The following is a 9,434-nucleotide window of genomic DNA, read 5'->3' as shown; positions in this document are numbered from 1 at the left end:
TGTCACCAGGACAGGAAGTCACATTGTCCAAGGAGCTAACACTTCCCCAGTTGATTGTGTGACCTCCCCATTGGGGAGATTTTCCTTTTTTGTTTCTTGTCTCTGTGACCCCAATACAAGAAATGGGGTGAGTGGTTGTCACCGGGACAGGAAGTCACATTGTCCAAGAAGCTAACACTTCCCCAGTTGATTGTTTTGACCCCATTTGGAAGATGTTCCTTCATTTCTTTTCCCTGTGACCCCAATATTAGAAATGGGTTGATTGTGTGACCCCAATACAAGAAATAGGGGTTGATTGTGTGACCCCCAATACAAGAAATGGGGTGAGCAGTTGTCACCCGGACAGGAAGTGACATTGTCCGAGGAGCTAGTACTTCCCTAGTTGATTGTGTGACCCCTATCGGAATGAGTTTCCTTTGTTTTATGTCCCTGTGACCCCAATACAAGAAATGGGATGAGCAGTTGTCACCAGAACAATAAGCCTTGAAGAGTAAACACTTCATTTAAATGTGTGACCCCCCCCCCCCCTATTGCATGAAAAACAGCAATACTTCCTCAGTTCATTCTTGTTCCTGTGACCCCCCCCCATGCAAGAAATGGGGTCACCAGGACAGGAAGTCACATTGTCCGAGGAGCTAGCACTTCCCTAGTTGTTTGCGTGATCCTTTGGGGAGATTTTACTTTGTTTCTTGTCCATGTGACCCCCCTATAGAAGAAATGGGGTGAGCAGTTGTCACCAGGACAGGAAGTCACATTGTCCGAGGAGCTAACACTTCCCCAGTTGATTGTGTGACCTCCCCATTGGGGAGATTTTCCTTTCTTTGTTTCTTGTCTCTGTGACCCCAATACAAGAAATGGGGTGAGTGGTTGTCACCGGGACAGGAAGTCACATTGTCCAAGAAGCTAACTCTTCCCCAGTTGATTGTTTTGAACCCATTTGGAAGATGTTCCTTCATTTCTTTTCCCTGTGACCCCAATATTAGAAATGGGTTGATTGTGTGACCCCAATACAAGAAATGGGGTGAGCAGTTGTCACCAGGACAGGAAGTGACATTGTCAGAAGAGCTAACCCTTCTTCAGTTGATTGTGTGACCCCCATTGGAATGAGTTTCCTTTTTGTTTTATGTCCCTGTGACCCCCCCCCCCCCCTATCCAAGAAATGGGGTGAGCAGTTGTCACCAGAACAAGAAGTCCTGAAGAGTGAACACTTCTTCATTTAGTTGTGTGACCCCCCCCCCCCCAATGCATGAAAAACAGCAATACTTACCCAGTTCATTCTTATCTCTGTGACCCCCCTATACAAGAAATGGGATGAGTAGTTGTCACCGGGACAGGAAGTGACATTGTCAGAGGAGCTTACACTTCCCTAGTTTGTGTGACCCCTTTGGGGAAATTTTTCTTTGTTGTCTCTGTGACCCCAATACAAGAAATGGGGTGAGCAGTTGTCACCGGGACAGGACGTGACATTGTCCAAAGAGATAGCACTTCCCTAGTTGATTGTGTGACCACCTTTGGGGAGATTTTTCTATATTTCTTTTCTCTGTGACCCCAATACAAGAATTGGGGTGAGCAGTTGTCACCAGAACAGTAAATCTTGAAGAGCAAACACTTCATTTAAATGTGTCACCAAGACAGGAAGTCACATTGTCCGAGGAGCTAGCACTTCCCTAGTTGTTTGCGTGATCCCTTTGGGGAGATTTTACTTTGTTTCTGGTCCCTGTGACCCCCCCCCCCCCCATACAAGAAATGGGATGAGTGGTTGTCACAGAGACAGGAAGTGACATTGTCCGAGGAGCTAACACTTCCCCAGTTGATTGTGTGACCCCAATTGGGGAGATTTTTGTTTTGTTTCTTGTCTCTGTGACCCCTATACTAGAAATGGGGTGAGTGGTTGTCACCGGGATGGGAAGTCACGTTGTCCAAGAAGCCAACACTTTCCTAGTTGATTGTTTTGACCCCATTGGGAAGATGTTCCTTCATTTCTTTTCCCTGTGACCCCAATACAAGAAATGGGTTGATTTGTTGATTTTGTGACCCCCAATACAAGAAAAAGGGTAATCAGTTGTCACCTGGGACAGAAGGTAACATTGTCAGAGGAGTTAACACTACTTCAGTTAAATGTGTGACCCCCCCATTGGGAAGATTTCCCTCTATTTTTGTCCCTGTGACCCCAATACAAGAAATGGGGTCACCGCGACAGAAAGTCACATTGTCCGAGGAGCTAGCACTTCCCCAGTTGATTGTGTGACCCAAGAAATTTTTCTTTGTTTCTTGTCCCTGTGACCCCCAATACAAGAAATGGGGTGAGTGGTTGTCACCAGGACAGGAAGTGACATTGTCGGAAGAGCTAACACTCCCTCAGGTAATTGTGTGACCCCATTGGGGAGATTTTCCTTCATTTCCTGTCCCTGTGGCCCCCTATACAAGAAATGAGGTGAATGGCTGTCACCGGAACAGTAAGTCTAGAAGAGCTTCACGATTGTGTGAATCCTTCATTCTGGTCTCTGTAACCCCCAATACAAGAAATGGGGTGAGTGGTTGTCACCGGGACAGGAAGTCACATTCTCCGAGGAGCTAACACTTCCTCAGTTGACTGTGTGACCCCCATTGGGGAGATTTTCCTTTGTTTCTTGTCCCTGTGACCCCAATACAAGAAATGAGGTGAGTGGCTATCACCGGGTGAGGAAGTCACATTGTCAGAAGAGCTAGCACTTCCTCAGTTGATTGTGTGACCCCCATCGGGGGGAATTTGTCTTTATTCATTGTCCCTGTGACACCCAATACAAGAAATGAGTGGTTGTCACCGGAACAGGAAGTCCTGAAGAGCTGACACTTAATTTGATTGTGTGATTCCCCTAATACATGATAAACAGCAATACTTCCTCAGTTTATTCTTGTCCCTGTGACCCCCAATACAAGAAATGAGGTGAGTGGTTGTCACCGGGACAGGAAGTCACAATTTCAGAAGAGCTGACACTTCCTCAGTTGATTTTGTGACCCCATTGGGGAGATTTTTCTTCATTCCTTGTCCCTGTGACCCCTATACAAGAAATTGGGTGAGTGGTTGTCACCGGGTGAGGAAGTCACATTGTCAGAAGAGTTAACACTTCCTCAGTTTGTGTGACCCCCCCCCCCCAATTGGGGAGAATTTTCCTTTGCTTCTTGTCCCTGTGACCCCAATACAAGAAATGGGGTGAGCAGTTGTCACCGGAACAGTAAGTCCTGAAGAGCTGACACTTAATTTGATTGTGTGATTCCCCTAATACACGATAAACAGCAATACTTCCTCCGTTTTATTCTTGCCCCCTGTGACCCCCCCAATACAAGAAATGGGGTGAGTGGTTGTCACCAAGACAGGAAGTCACAATGTCAGAGGAGCTAACACTTCCTCAGTTGATTGTGTGACCCCCATTGGGGAGATTTTCCTTCATTCCTTGTCCCTGTGACCCCCCTAGACAAGAAATGGGGTGAGTGGTTGTCACCGGACAGGAAGTCACACTGTCCGAGGAGCTAACACTTCCTCAGTTGATTGTGTGACCCCCATCACAGATTGCATTCACACCAGCACACAGCCATTCAGCGTTCTGCGCTCCTCCTGAGGGCGCAGTCACACCGGGGGGCGCTGCGATCTCCTTGGTGTCATTTCATGCAATGATGCAGAATGAATGGCCTGCAATGCAGCTCAAAGCAGAACCGGAACCAATAGGACTCCATACAATGAATTACTGAGATGCATTGGTGTTCTATTCCTGAATGAATGACACCACAGTGTGTCCCCCTGCACCACATTTACTGCACCCTGCATGTAGTCACCAGGCCTGACATTCAGGAAATCACTGATCTCTTCTCTGTCTGCAGGATGTACAGATCTCCCAGAATTCCTCACTCTGACCGGAGACCACCGCTCATCCCTGCATAGGAGGGCGAGTACCATACAGGTCAGTCCTGGTATCTTCATCTGTCTACACTGCACAGTACTACTTCCCTTACTGTATACACTGAGGGTAATTCTCAGTATCTGTTCTTATTCTGTATGTATGGACTCTGCACAGTACCACTTCTCCTGTCCTGTATGCTGGGTGTAATTCTCGGTATCTGTTCCTATTCTGTATGTATGGACTCTGCACAGTACTACTTCTCTTGTCCTGTATGCCGGGTGTAATTCTCAGTATCTGTTCTTATTCTGTATGTATGGACTCTGCACAGTACCACTTCTCTTCTCCTGTATGCTGGGTGTAATTCTCAGTATCTGTTCTTATTCTGTATGTATGGACTCTGCACAGTGCCACTTCTCCTGTCCTGTATGCCGGGTGTAATTCTCAGTATCTGTTCTTATTCTGTATGTATGGACTCTGCACAGTGCCACTTCTCTTGTCCTGTATGCCGGGTGTAATTCTCAGTATCTGTTCTTATTCTGTATGTATGGACTCTGCACAGTACCACTTCTCTTCTCCTGTATGCCGGGTGTAATTCTCAGTATCTGTTCTTATTCTGTATGTATGGACTCTGCACAGTACTACTTCTCCTGTCCTGTATGCCGGGTGTAATTCTCAGTATCTGTTCCTATTCTGTATGTATGGACTCTGCACAGTACTACTTCTCCTGTCCTGTATGCCGGGTGTAATTCTCAGTATCTGTTCTTATTCTGTATGTATGGACTCTGCACAGTACTACTTCTCTTCTCCTGTATGCCAGGTGTAATTCTCAGTATCTGTTCTTAATCTCTATGTAGGGACTCTGCACAGTACTACTTCTCTTGTCCTATATGCTGGGTGTAATTCTCAGTATCTGTTCTTAATCTCTATGTAGGGACTCTGCACAGTACCACTTCTCTTTCCCTGTATGCCGGGTGTAATTCTCGGTATCTGTTCTTATTCTGTATGTATGGACTCTGCACAGTACTACTTCTCTTCTCCTGTATGCCAGGTGTAATTCTCAGTATCTGTTCTTATTCTGTATGTATGCACTCTGCACAGTACCACTTCTCCTGTCCTGTATGCTGGGTGTAATTCTCAGTATCTGTTCTTATTCTGTATGTATGGACTCTGCACAGTACTACTTCTCTTCTCCTGTATGCCAGGTGTAATTCTCGGTATTTGTTCTTATTCTGTATGTATGGACTCTGCACAGTACCACTTCTCTTGTCCTGTATGCCAGGTGTAATTCTCGGTATCTGTTCTTATTCTGTATGTAGGGACTCTGCACAGTACTACTTCTCTTCTTCTGTATGCCGGGTGTAATTCTCAGTATCTGTTCTTATTCTGTATGTATGGACTCTGCACAGTACCACTTCTCCTGTCCTGTATGCCGGGTGTAATTCTCGGTATCTGTTCTTATTCTGTATGTAGGGACTCTGCACAGTACTACTTCTCTTCTCCTGTATGCCGGGTGTAATTCTCGGTATAGGAACCTGGAAGTAACATAATAATATACGTCCCTTCCGGAGTCATAAGACTTTTTTTGGGTTTACTACAGCTTTAACTTCCTCTCTTTGGAGGTAAACCAGGAAGTGAGAGGAAATCTCTTCCTCCCTGGAACTTGTGTACCCATTGGATGATTCCCCCTAGTGTGAGAACGTGTGTACCCATTGGATGATTCCCCTCTCCTAGTGTGAGAACGTGTGTACCCATTGGATGATTCCCCTCTCCTAGTGTGAGAACGTGTGTACCCATTGGATGATTCCCCCTCTCCTAGTGTGAGAACGTGTGTACCCATTGGATGATTCCCCCTCTCCTAGTGTGAGAACGTGTGTACCCATTGGATGATTCCCCCTAGTGTGAGAACGTGTGTACCCATTGGATGATTCCCCTCTCCTAGTGTGAGAACGTGTGTACCCATTGGAGGATTCCCCCTCTCCTAGTGTGAGAACGTGTGTACCCATTGGATGATTCCCCCTAGTGTGAGAACGTGTGTACCCATTGGATGATTCCCCTCTCCTAGTGTGAGAACGTGTGTACCCATTGGATGATTCCCCTCTCCTAGTGTGAGAACGTGTGTACCCATTGGATGATTCCCCCTCTCCTAGTGTGAGAACGTGTGTACCCATTGGATGATTCCCCCTCTCCTAGTGTGAGAACGTGTGTACCCATTGGATGATTCCCCCTAGTGTGAGAACGTGTGTACCCATTGGATGATTCCCCTCTCCTAGTGTGAGAACGTGTGTACCCATTGGATGATTCCCCTCTCCTAGTGTGAGAACGTGTGTACCCATTGGATGATTCCCCCTCTCCTAGTGTGAGAACGTGTGTACCCATTGGATGATTCCCCCTCTCCTAGTGTGAGAACGTGTGTACCCATTGGATGATTCCCCCTCTCCTAGTGTGAGAACGTGTGTACCCATTAGATGATTCCCCCTGGTTTGAGAATTTGTGTACCCATTGGATGATTCCCCCTCTCCTAGTTTGAGAACGTGTGTACCCATTGGAGGATTCCACCTCTCCTAGTGTGAGAACGTGTGTACCCATTGGAGAATTCCCCCTCTCCTAGTGTGAGAACGTGTGTACTCATTGGAGGATTCCCCCTCTCCTAGTGTGAGAACGTGTGTACCCATTGGATGATTCCCCCTCTCCTAGTGTGAGAACGTGTGTACCCATTGGATGATTCCCCCTCTCCTAGTGTGAGAACGTGTGTACCCATTGGATGATTCCCCCTCTCCTAGTGTGAGAACCTGTGTACCCATTGGAGGATTCCCCCTCTCCTAGTGTGAGAACGTGTGTACCCATTGGATGATTCCCCCTCTCCTAGTGTGAGAACGTGTGTACCCATTGGATGATTCCCACTCTCCTAGTGTGAGAACGTGTGTACCCATTGGATGATTCCCCCTCTCCTAGTGTGAGAACGTGTGTTCCCATTGAATGATTCCCCCTAGTGTGAGAACGTGTGTACCCATTGGATGATTCCCCCTAGTGGGAGAACTTGTGTACCCATTGGATGATTCCCCCTAGTGGGAGAACGTGTGTACCCATTGGATGATTCCCCCTAGTGTGAGAACGTGTGTACCCATTGGATGATTCCCCCTCTCCTAGTGTGAGAACGTGTGTACCCATTGGATGATTCCCCCTCTCCTAGTGTGATAACGTGTGTACCCATTGGATGATTCCCCATCTCCTAATTTGAGAACGTGTGTACCCATTGGATGATTCCCCCTAGTTTGAAAACGTGTGTACCCATTGGATGATTCCCCCTCTCCTAGTGTGAGAACGTGTGTACCCATTGGATGATTCCCCCTCTCCTAGTTTGAGAACGTGTGTACCCATTGGAGGATTCCACCTCTCCTAGTGTTAGAACGTGTGTACCCATTGGATGATTCCCACTCTCCTAGTGTGAGAACGTGTGTTCCCATTGAATGATTCCCCCTAGTGTGAGAACGTGTGTACCCATTGGATGATTCCCCATCTCCTAGTTTGAGAACGTGTGTACCCATTGGATGATTCCCCCTCTCCTAGTTTGAGAACGTGTGTACCCATTGGAGGATTCCACCTCTCCTAGTGTTAGAACGTGTGTACCCATTGGATGATTCCCACTCTCCTAGTGTGAGAACGTGTGTTCCCATTGAATGATTCCCCCTAGTGTGAGAACGTGTGTACCCATTGGATGATTCCCCCTCTCCTAGTTTTAGAACCTGTGTACCCATTGGATGATTCCCCCTCTCCTAGTGTGAGAACGTGTGTACCCATTGGAGGATTCCCCCTCTCCTAGTGTGAGAACGTGTGTACCCATTGGATGATTCCCCCTCTCCTAGTGTGAGAACGTGTGTACCCATTGGATGATTCCCCCTCTCCTAGTGTGAGAACGTGTGTACCCATTGGATGATTCCCCCTCTCCTAGTGTGAGAACGTGTGTACCCATTGGATGATTCCCCCTCTCCTAGTGTGAGAACGTGTGTACCCATTGGATGATTCCCCCTCTCCTAGTGTGAGAACGTGTGTACCCATTGGATGATTCCCCCTCTCCTAGTGTGAGAACGTGTGTACCCATTGGATGATTCCCCCTCTCCTAGTGTGAGAACGTGTGTACCCATTAGATGATTCCCCCTGGTTTGAGAATTTGTGTACCCATTGGATGATTCCCCCTCTCCTAGTTTGAGAACGTGTGTACCCATTGGAGGATTCCACCTCTCCTAGTGTGAGAACGTGTGTACCCATTGGAGGATTCCCCCTCTCCTAGTGTGAGAACGTGTGTACTCATTGGAGGATTCCCCCTCTCCTAGTGTGAGAACGTGTGTACCCATTGGATGATTCCCCCTCTCCTAGTGTGAGAACGTGTGTACCCATTGGATGATTCCCCCTCTCCTAGTGTGAGAACGTGTGTACCCATTGGATGATTCCCCCTCTCCTAGTGTGAGAACGTGTGTACCCATTGGATGATTCCCCCTCTCCTAGTGTGAGAACCTGTGTACCCATTGGAGGATTCCCCCTCTCCTAGTGTGAGAACGTGTGTACCCATTGGATGATTCCCCCTCTCCTAGTGTGAGAACGTGTGTACCCATTGGATGATTCCCCCTCTCCTAGTGTGAGAACGTGTACCCATTGGATGATTCCCCCTCTCCTAGTGTGAGAACGTGTGTACCCATTGGATGATTCCCCCTCTCCTAGTGTGAGAACGTGTGTACCCATTGGATGATTCCCCCTCTCCTAGTGTGAGAACCTGTGTACCCATTGGAGGATTCCCCCTCTCCTAGTGTGAGAACGTGTGTACCCATTGGATGATTCCCCCTCTCCTAGTGTGAGAACGTGTGTACCCATTGGATGATTCCCCCTCTCCTAGTGTGAGAACGTGTGTACCCATTGGATGATTCCCCCTCTCCTAGTGTGAGAACGTGTGTACCCATTGGATGATTCCCTCTCTCCTAGTGTGAGAACGTGTGTACCCATTGGATGATTCCCCCTCTCCTAGTGTGAGAACGTGTGTACCCATTGGATGATTCCCCCTCTCCTAGTGTGAGAACGTGTGTACCCATTGGATGATTCCCCCTCTCCTAGTGTGAGAACGTGTGTACCCATTGGATGATTCCCCCTCTCCTAGTGTGAGAACGTGTGTACCCATTGGATGATTCCCCCTAGTGTGAGAACGTGTGTACCCATTGGATGATTCCCCCTCTCCTAGTGTGAGAACGTGTGTACCCATTGGATGATTCCCCCTAGTGTGAGAACGTGTGTACCCATTGGATGATTCCCCCTAGTTGGAGTTTATGGAGGTGGTGTAAGTGACCATGCAGCATGGTGCGCTCTATTTATGGATAGAACAAAAAACACAGTCTAAAAATTTCACTTTCTCTTTCGTTCAAGCGACACAGCACTCGATAAATCGTAACTATTGGGTTATATTGCCTCCTCCAGGAGTAAGACTAGGCAGAACAAAAAACACTTGGCTACGCCCATAGGCCGTCTTCAGCTGGTATATACCCCCCTCTCTGCTCTAGATAATCAGTGATC

The 9,434-nt window shown here is 47.6% G+C and overlaps 1 protein-coding gene across 2 annotated transcripts in view; it reads left to right on the top strand.

The window, feature by feature from the left end:
- METTL25B (methyltransferase like 25B) overlaps positions 1 to 9,434 on the top strand; it is a 68,059-nt gene that overhangs the window by 1,522 nt on the left and 57,103 nt on the right. The window contains exon 2 of one of the 2 annotated variants that reach the window (XM_082258459.1): positions 3,859 to 3,938. The exons of the other annotated variant lie outside the window; for it this stretch is intronic. The gene's annotated coding sequence lies outside the window, so the exon portion shown is untranslated. The remainder of the gene's footprint in view (positions 1 to 3,858; positions 3,939 to 9,434) is intronic. 2 annotated transcript variants of the gene reach the window in all.

Source organism: Pelophylax lessonae (genome assembly GCF_965119305.1).
Source record: "Pelophylax lessonae genome assembly, chromosome: 5".
NCBI classification, from domain to species: Eukaryota; Metazoa; Chordata; class Amphibia; order Anura; family Ranidae; genus Pelophylax; species Pelophylax lessonae.
This window is presented reverse-complemented; position numbering and strand designations above follow the sequence as displayed.